Consider the following 8200-nt stretch of genomic DNA (forward strand, 5'->3'; position numbering starts at 1 on the left):
TTACATCGTCAAAGTTATTTTTACTTCTATCAATATTAAAAATCAAAGATGTGTCATCAGCAAATAACACGATTTCGCAAGAGTCCTTAACAAAATATGGTAGATCATTAATGTATACAGGGTGTTTCAAAAAAACCCCTAATAACTGAAGGGTATTTAATAGACGTCTATAAAGAGTCCCTTGTTAATTTCTTACAGTCATAGCGACATATTCAAATTTCGGGTAAATTTATGTAAAATAAAAATATCGATTATAAAAATTCCCATCACTAATTTGGGTTCATTGTCCTACCAGGAGTGACCAGGAGCAACTTTCTATGTTCACGCCCCCGGCCACGCCTCATTAAAACATTCTGTGCGCCTAGTATTTACTAGGTATTATTATTATTTAATACCTACGGAGAAAAAAAATACACGCACGTCGTTAACAAAACAACAAGCATTCAAAATTATGGTTAGGTACATACCTACAAAAGTGGCTCAAAATGACGTCCTCCTTGCTGCACGCATATTCTTGCCCGTCTTGTTATTCGCGGCGCAAAGTCAGTAGGAATCAATTCCTGTGTGCGGCGGTAGTGGTACGGATGTTGACCATCTTCTTTCAGTTTTCGCCAAACTGAAACATGGTTCATTCCAAGTCGCGCCCCGGCGCGCCTTGTACTGGTCGTCGGTTCGTCTTCAAAGAGTTGCAGAACCTCTTCTGCACGCATTTCGTTTGTATTTGGGCGTCCACTAGAACCCGATCGATGAAAAGAGCCCGTAGAATGGAGACGTGTCACCATATCATGGAAACACTGATACGACGGAAGCCGTCGCTGGTCAGCCGCCGGTCTACCTTCGATAAACTGTTCCCGATAAAGTTCACGGGCTTGAGTTAAATTTCCATCAGCTCGACCCACACACAACATCATCTCATAATATTCGGAATTAGAAAACATTGCCATTGTAGCAAAACAACACAAAACACAAAGCTTTCGAAAGTAGTTAAACGATAGGAAAACACACCGATCACGCACGAAGCATATGAACGACTAAATCAAAGAAGAGCCGACGGCCGGTGTCGCGATCTTTCGGCGCTTCCGCAGTGCAAAGTGGTGCGAACGGGATCGTGCCACATGCCAAATTTTTGCAACTTCTTATTATGACAATGCAACATTTCAACAACATTTTAACAATGATTTTAGTACGCTAATTTTTATTTCGCAGGTAAAGGAATGTCGCAATGTCGTTTATGTACCTACTTTGTCTACCAAGTTACGTCTCATTTTAAAATAGAAGAAATGTTAATGAATTCTCAGATTTATTTTCATATCAACATTCTAAAGCGTCCCTTAATAATTTTCACTTTTACAAAAGCAGCCTAAGACTGATTTACACGTATTAACCTTTAACCGACGACGTGCGGTCTCACAGACCGCTCCGGTTTTTGAAATTTCTGGATTGCAATGTTCTACTTACTCCCGTGTCCCGAGCGTCTCAGTACCTTCGAGTTTAGTTGCCCAAACGCCATTACAGGTAGTGGAAACATCGACGAGGGCAGTTTTAATAAGATAATTCGATTTAAAGTTCAACAGCGGTCTGTGGGACCGCACGTCGCAGACTACGTGACATTTTTGTACCATACTGAAAATTGCGTTTTTGTTTTAGACGATTCATTTTTCGTAAAAATGATGGATCCTGGGCCACCACAACCTAGGAAAAGACAATTCCTAATGATATATTGATATTTGAACATAATATTATGTAAAAGATGGTAGTCTGTAAAAAAATACCGCGAAACGAGTGTTAAAGCAAACAGTGACATATATTCTAGGCTCTGACATACCAAATCAGCCTGATGTCATTGCACCAGCTGCAAAAAAGACGTACATTTTAGTCCACCTAAATTGAAAACGAAATTATCTTACAGGTGTTACCTATGCATGCCGAAAACGCTTGGTATGCGGTAAAAAAAAATGTCCTGATTGTGCCTAAAGTTTACACTACGTCAAATTTTTTTTATGCATGTAATGTACGTGTCATTTATTTTTATTTTATTCATTATGTTCAGTATATTTAGGAAGGAGTATAGTTTTTCTCGATTTAATTAAAATTTACAAGTTATATAGGTATTATTGAGCTCTAGTGTAATTTCAATGAAATTAAGGGTCAAAAAAGTTTTAGCCATATTTAAAAAAAAAAATACATTGATTCCTCGCAAATTATACGTATGTTTATTTGTAATACTATAATGTTCTCAAAAAATATGAAACCAATACACTTTTATGCATAAAATGATTACTTTTTGAGTAAACAGTATAGCGGTCCCACAGACCGCACGTCGCAGACGGCGTGACAAAAATATCACGTCGTCGGTTAAAGGTTAAGTAGTTAAGTAGGTAACTAAATTTTAACTTAATTTTAAGTCTATGTCCAAATGTCTCATAATTAGTATGAAACTGCTTATCAAAAGGTATCAAGTGATAAGCCCCATCCACCAACTTACCCGAAAAATGAAGGTAAAATTTAGTTATCTACTTAACTACATAATACGTGAAAATCATCCTTTAAGACTTAATTTTAAGTGATTAAATTGCATTTAAACGACATGCAAATTCAAATTTAGTTACCTACTTATTACGTGTAAATCAGCCTTAATCATTTGTAAAACTTGATGTGAACGCCTCTGTACCTACTAATATCTAAAGATAGAACACTATTCGAATTCCGAACCTTGATGATCTCGTGTGGGAATCGAACCCGCGTTTTCCGCAATCCCGGTGGCTAACCTTTGAGCTACCGAAGCCCCAATGGACCGAACTAATCTTTAACCTCCTTAATAATAATATGATAAAACATGCAGCGTCCCATTGTCACTTGATGGTGAGTGACGTAGACAACAACGGGACGCTGCACGTGCTGTCAGCAGTTACAGTCGGCAGCTCGGTTCCAAATAGTACCTTAATTTATTCATTTAAGAAAAACACTACAAATTACAATCATGAAAAGACATTGCATTGCAGACTTGTTAGACAGTATTGTACTAGATAATAATCCTAAACGTGTTTACACGGGAACATTATTGCATCTCTGTTAATAATAAACTTTCCTCTTAAACTTACTGCAACATCAGAAACATGACTGTTCTACAATTAATGTAAAACCAGAATCAGCTAGCCAAATATGCATTCCGAAAACAGATGAGTATGCAATTCAAATAGTTGTGCTTAGACGAAAGCTGATGCCAAGTTTGAATTACATAGATTGCGTTTTTCGTGTAAAGGTCAGTTTTTTTTTGCTATTTTTGATTTATTTTGTTTGACAAAGAGATAATTACAAAACGATTAAATACATGCCATTAAGTAGGTAGTGGCTAAACTTAAATTTAACAAAACATTGAGTGAATGTGTTCAAACACGCAAAGTAAATAATAGGCTCGGCGAGTTAAGGAACAAAGGTCACCTTCTCTTTGACTGAGCCTCAATGTTTACACGTTCTGATATCAGTGCAGTGTCAATAACGCGCACCTACTTAGTATTTCTCCCATACCTTTATTCAGCCGCCTTGTTTAGTTTAAGCATATTAAAGTAATGGCATCCCGTGATTATGTTCTAGCATTACCTTTGTAATAAGTTTACGTTTACAGTAAGAGTTTGCTGAATTAGAATTACATACACAATCTTAAGAGTATTTGTACCACCAAAAGTTTAACATACAAAAGGCATAATGTTTAAAATTATTTGTGTATAAAAAAATATTGTTGGTCCGGAATTAGTACGCAATGCATATTTCGGCCCATTGTGTACCAGGCGCGCAGCGCTGCGCACGAGTTAGCCGTTAGAGTGGGCGCCAGGGAGGGGGGTGGTGGGCTCCAGGGCGGGGGGTGGTGTTCCCTAGCCCACTCACTAATGAGGTTGCCAACATTTTCTTTGGGTATTATTTTAATTTTTCATTGATTTTTAAGATTTTAAGTTTAAAAGTACGAGACGATTTTGAAATTTATTAAAGAAAGGTTTATGAGTAAATAAAAGCATATTTTTTAAATGAATAGTTTAACAATTGGCCGCGATCTCACCTGATGGTAAGTTAGTATTACGATATTGTATCATGCATGAATCATGCCTGACTAGTAGACTAGGCATTTATGTGTTTTGAAATAATGATTATGGATGTGAGTAGTTAATGTTTTTTGATTTTCTGTTACGACAAATTTTATCGAATGGAGGGAAAAACTTACACGGAGTTGTACGATACGATGCTGCAGTATGACGTCATGTTCTTCATACCAACTTAAAATTTCATTTTTGGGATATTTGAAAAATGTAATAAGGCGCCCCACTCGCCCCCGCGAACGCGCGGGTTTAAAAGGTGCCAACCGTTACTATGCAAATGTGCAAACTCAAAACATGCCACCAAAAAAAATTCTAAGTAAAAATGTTTACAATCACTGTCTATTAGGGTTTCGTAAAAGAAACTGAAAACCCAAAATGCTTAAGCTCAAGCACTGATGTTTCCCTAGTACTTTTACTTCCACGTTGGCCTTTCTTTGAGCACTTGCCTTACTAAATAAAATGTTTGTCAAAATGTACCTACGTTTTTTGTTGTTGTTATTATTATTATTTTAGAATTGTTTTAAATTCTCAGCATTTTTTTAAATGCCGCTATTAATGTTATTATTATTGGCAAATTATTACAAAATAATAATAATGGTACAGATGCGTTCACATCAACCTTTTGCTGCTTAAATAAGACCCATTTTGCAAGGATTTTGTAAAATATGATGTGAACGCCTCTGTATCCAATGACTACTCTTTTTTTTTTTTTTTTATGTGATAGGAGGCAAACGAGCAGACGGATCACCTGATGGTAAATGATTACCGTCGCCCATAAACACCCATAAACTACTCAACAAATTGTTAAAATAAAAAAATGAAATAAAACTAAGGCCTCATTTACGGAGACGCCGGGCATCTTACGCTGTGCGACCAACTGAGTTCAAACATTGGCATTGTGTGTGCATGAGTGCTTTTACGGAAAAGCGATTTAAGACGCGTATTCTTGAAATGGAACGTTATTTGCAGCCGAATCCTGCGGATGGCTTCGATGCGTCTCACACGGCGTTTATTGTTGCGGCATGCGTGGCAATACTCGCTGAAGGATTCACCGCGGGAAGAGAGGTTGGCACACCACTTCACCCGACTCGCATCAATATTTTTTGCGTTTATCATGCGCTGCGGCTCCGTAATTATGAGGCCTTATTGGTGCTTATGGTGAACTTACAAACGGGTTACTAAATGCTTATTTTTATACGGAACACAATTCAATCTTACTCCTGGTGGTACCAGGAAAGGTACTAGGAGTAAGCTAAAGAGGGGCGGAAAGATGGGCGGAAATGCAATTTCAAAGATTAAATAATAACAGAATTCGACTAAAGGTACGGTAACGTAACCTACCTGGAATTTCACGGATTTTTTTATTTTTTTTCTGTTGTCTAAGAATGTTTGAAAACTATCATTAGTAGTGATGTTGCTATCGGAAAAAGTTATTTACTTACGATTTTTTTTCCATCAAGTGGCCTGGTTTCGATAGATGAAGTTTTCACAAAATTTTTCAAATATACGTACACATGTAAAGTGTTAGTGAGTACCTATTTAAAATGTTTATTTAACGAACAAACATGCTTTGAACACATCGATAAAGGAAGTAGGCAAAAAATGCGGCTAATTGACATTCTGAAAAATACAAAGTCTATGATTTGCGTTCGATGAACCCCGCTGCAGCTGATCGATAGTGAGGGAATTCATATCGATATTTTTGGAAACTTTCGATGTACGTTATTTCCAAAACCGTTCAAGATATGACAATAGGAACAACGGCTTCTATTTCAGATTGTTTCAGTTTCTGTGCCCTTTCAGGCTTTAGGGGGTATTTTGAAACACCCTGTATAAGAAACAAGAATGGACCCAGAATTGACCCCTGCGGAACTCCCATTTTCACAGGTGACCCAGAAGACAAAACACCATTTATGTCAACTTTTTGAACTCTAAAGTTTAAATAGGATTGTATTAAATCCAAAGCCGAGTCCTTCACCCCATAAAAGTGCAGTTTGCGAATTAGCGTTTGATGTTCTACGCAGTCAAAAGCTTTTGAGAGATCACAGAAGACCCCTAGTGCATTTTGAGAATTCTCCCAAGCCTCGAAGATATGTTTAAGTAGTGCAACCCCGGCATCGGTGGTGGAACGACCCTTGGTAAAACCATATTGTTCACTATGAAATAGTTTATTAGAGCCAAAGTGAATCATAAGTTGCTCCTGTATGATTTTTTCAAAAATCTTGCTCAGAGCGGGCAAGATAGAAATGGGTCTATAATTGCCAGGGTCGGTTTTACTACCAGACTTAAATAATGGCATTAGTCTACTATGTTTCATGAGGTCGGGGAAGATTCCCTTCTCTATGCAATTATTGAATATTATCGCTAACTGTGGGGAAATTATATCAATAATGTGTTTGACTATCTTGACAGAGATGCCCCAGATATCAGTTGTACTCTTTACATTTAAAAGATTAAAAGTTTTAGTGATATCTAAAGGAGTAAGTAATATGTTTAAAAGAGAAGTGCGAGTCACAGGGTGTCACGTGGGTTTTCAATATTTCTTCAGCCTCGGAGGGAGATGACTTTAAGTTGGCAGTTGTTGCTGAAGCTATATTACCAAAAAATTTATCAAAAGCTTCCGCTACATCTTTATCTGCAGATATCAAATTATCGTGAACTTTGAGAGAAAAGTCATTATCTCTTGGTTTTAGTTTACCAGTCTCTCGGTTGATAACATTCCAAGTTTCTTTTATTTTATTACTGGCGTTCCCTATCTTGTCCCGAATATAAAAAGACTTAGCCATGAAGCAAACTTTCTTAAAAATTTTTGAATACTTTTTTTACATGCTCAAGAAAAGATAACTATTATTATACTTTTTCATGCCATAAAGTTCATATAACGTATTTCGACTTTTGTATATTCCCTTAGTAGCCCAGTCACTAAACTTAGATTTGGTATTTGGTTGTAATGGCTTTACCGTAAAAACTTTGTCATGTTCGGTTTTAATACATTCGAAAAGGTTATTGTAAAGAGCATCTGGGTCTCCCTGCACATACGGGACCAAATGCAATTTATTTTCAAGATTATTTTTAAAACGTTCTAGACGACTAATGGTTACAGGTCTACATACGGCATTTTTATTACTTTTATTATTCAAATTATTACAAATAAATTCTACTTTAATACCACAGTGATCTGACGTAAGATTGTGTATGACAGCTTTATTGTCAGGGACACAGCTAGAGAAAATATTATCTAGACAAGTAGCTGTGGTTTCCGTAATTCTAGTTGGTTCCTTAAATTGACTAAACAAATTAAATGACTTAAAAAGGGAAAGTAGTCTTACAGAATATGATGATGAGCTATCTAGTAAATTGACGTTAAAATCTCCACAAACTAAGACCTTTTTGTTGCTGTTACAAGTTTTATTAAGAGCATCCTCAATAGCCGCTTCAAAAATACCAAAGTCCCCAGTCAAAATCGATATAACGCCGCGATAGCAGTTTATCACGGCGCGCATCTTAGCCCTGCAGGAGAGTGGTGACTATGAAGAACCCATGTTCCAGATGTCCTTAGGAAAGTATAGACCGGTGAGCGTTCTTGTAAAAATTAATGGAATTTTAATTAATATGGAAATAGATACGGGATCGGCAATTTCATGTATTAATGATAAAGTGTATAAACAAAAATTTATAAATGTACCTTTACAGTCATGCCAATTAGTTTTAACATTCTACGATGGTAGTAACATAAAACCGTTAGGTTTCATAAGTGTTGATGTACAATATCAGGGCGTTACAAAAAAGCTAGATTTATATGTAATAAATAAAGGTACAACTAGTTTATTAGGCCGACAGTGGTTAGCCGAGCTGGAGATGTCTGTACCTAAAATTTGTATAAATACAATTAGTACACCTTTAATGGACGGTTGGAACAAAAATTAATTTGTTAAAAATCTCAATTACAGATTTAAAGAAGTGTTTGAAACCGGACTCGGGTGTTTCACGGGAGGGCGAGCGAGCCTGCGGCTGCGGGCGGGGGCGGAGCCGGTGTTCTGCCGCGCGCGGCCGCTGCCGTACGCGCTGCGCGAGCGCGTCGACGCCGAGCTCGACGCCATGCTGGCCAG

The sequence above is a fragment of the Ostrinia nubilalis genome, chromosome W, assembly GCF_963855985.1.
Source record: "Ostrinia nubilalis chromosome W, ilOstNubi1.1, whole genome shotgun sequence".
Taxonomy (NCBI): Eukaryota; Metazoa; Arthropoda; class Insecta; order Lepidoptera; family Crambidae; genus Ostrinia; species Ostrinia nubilalis.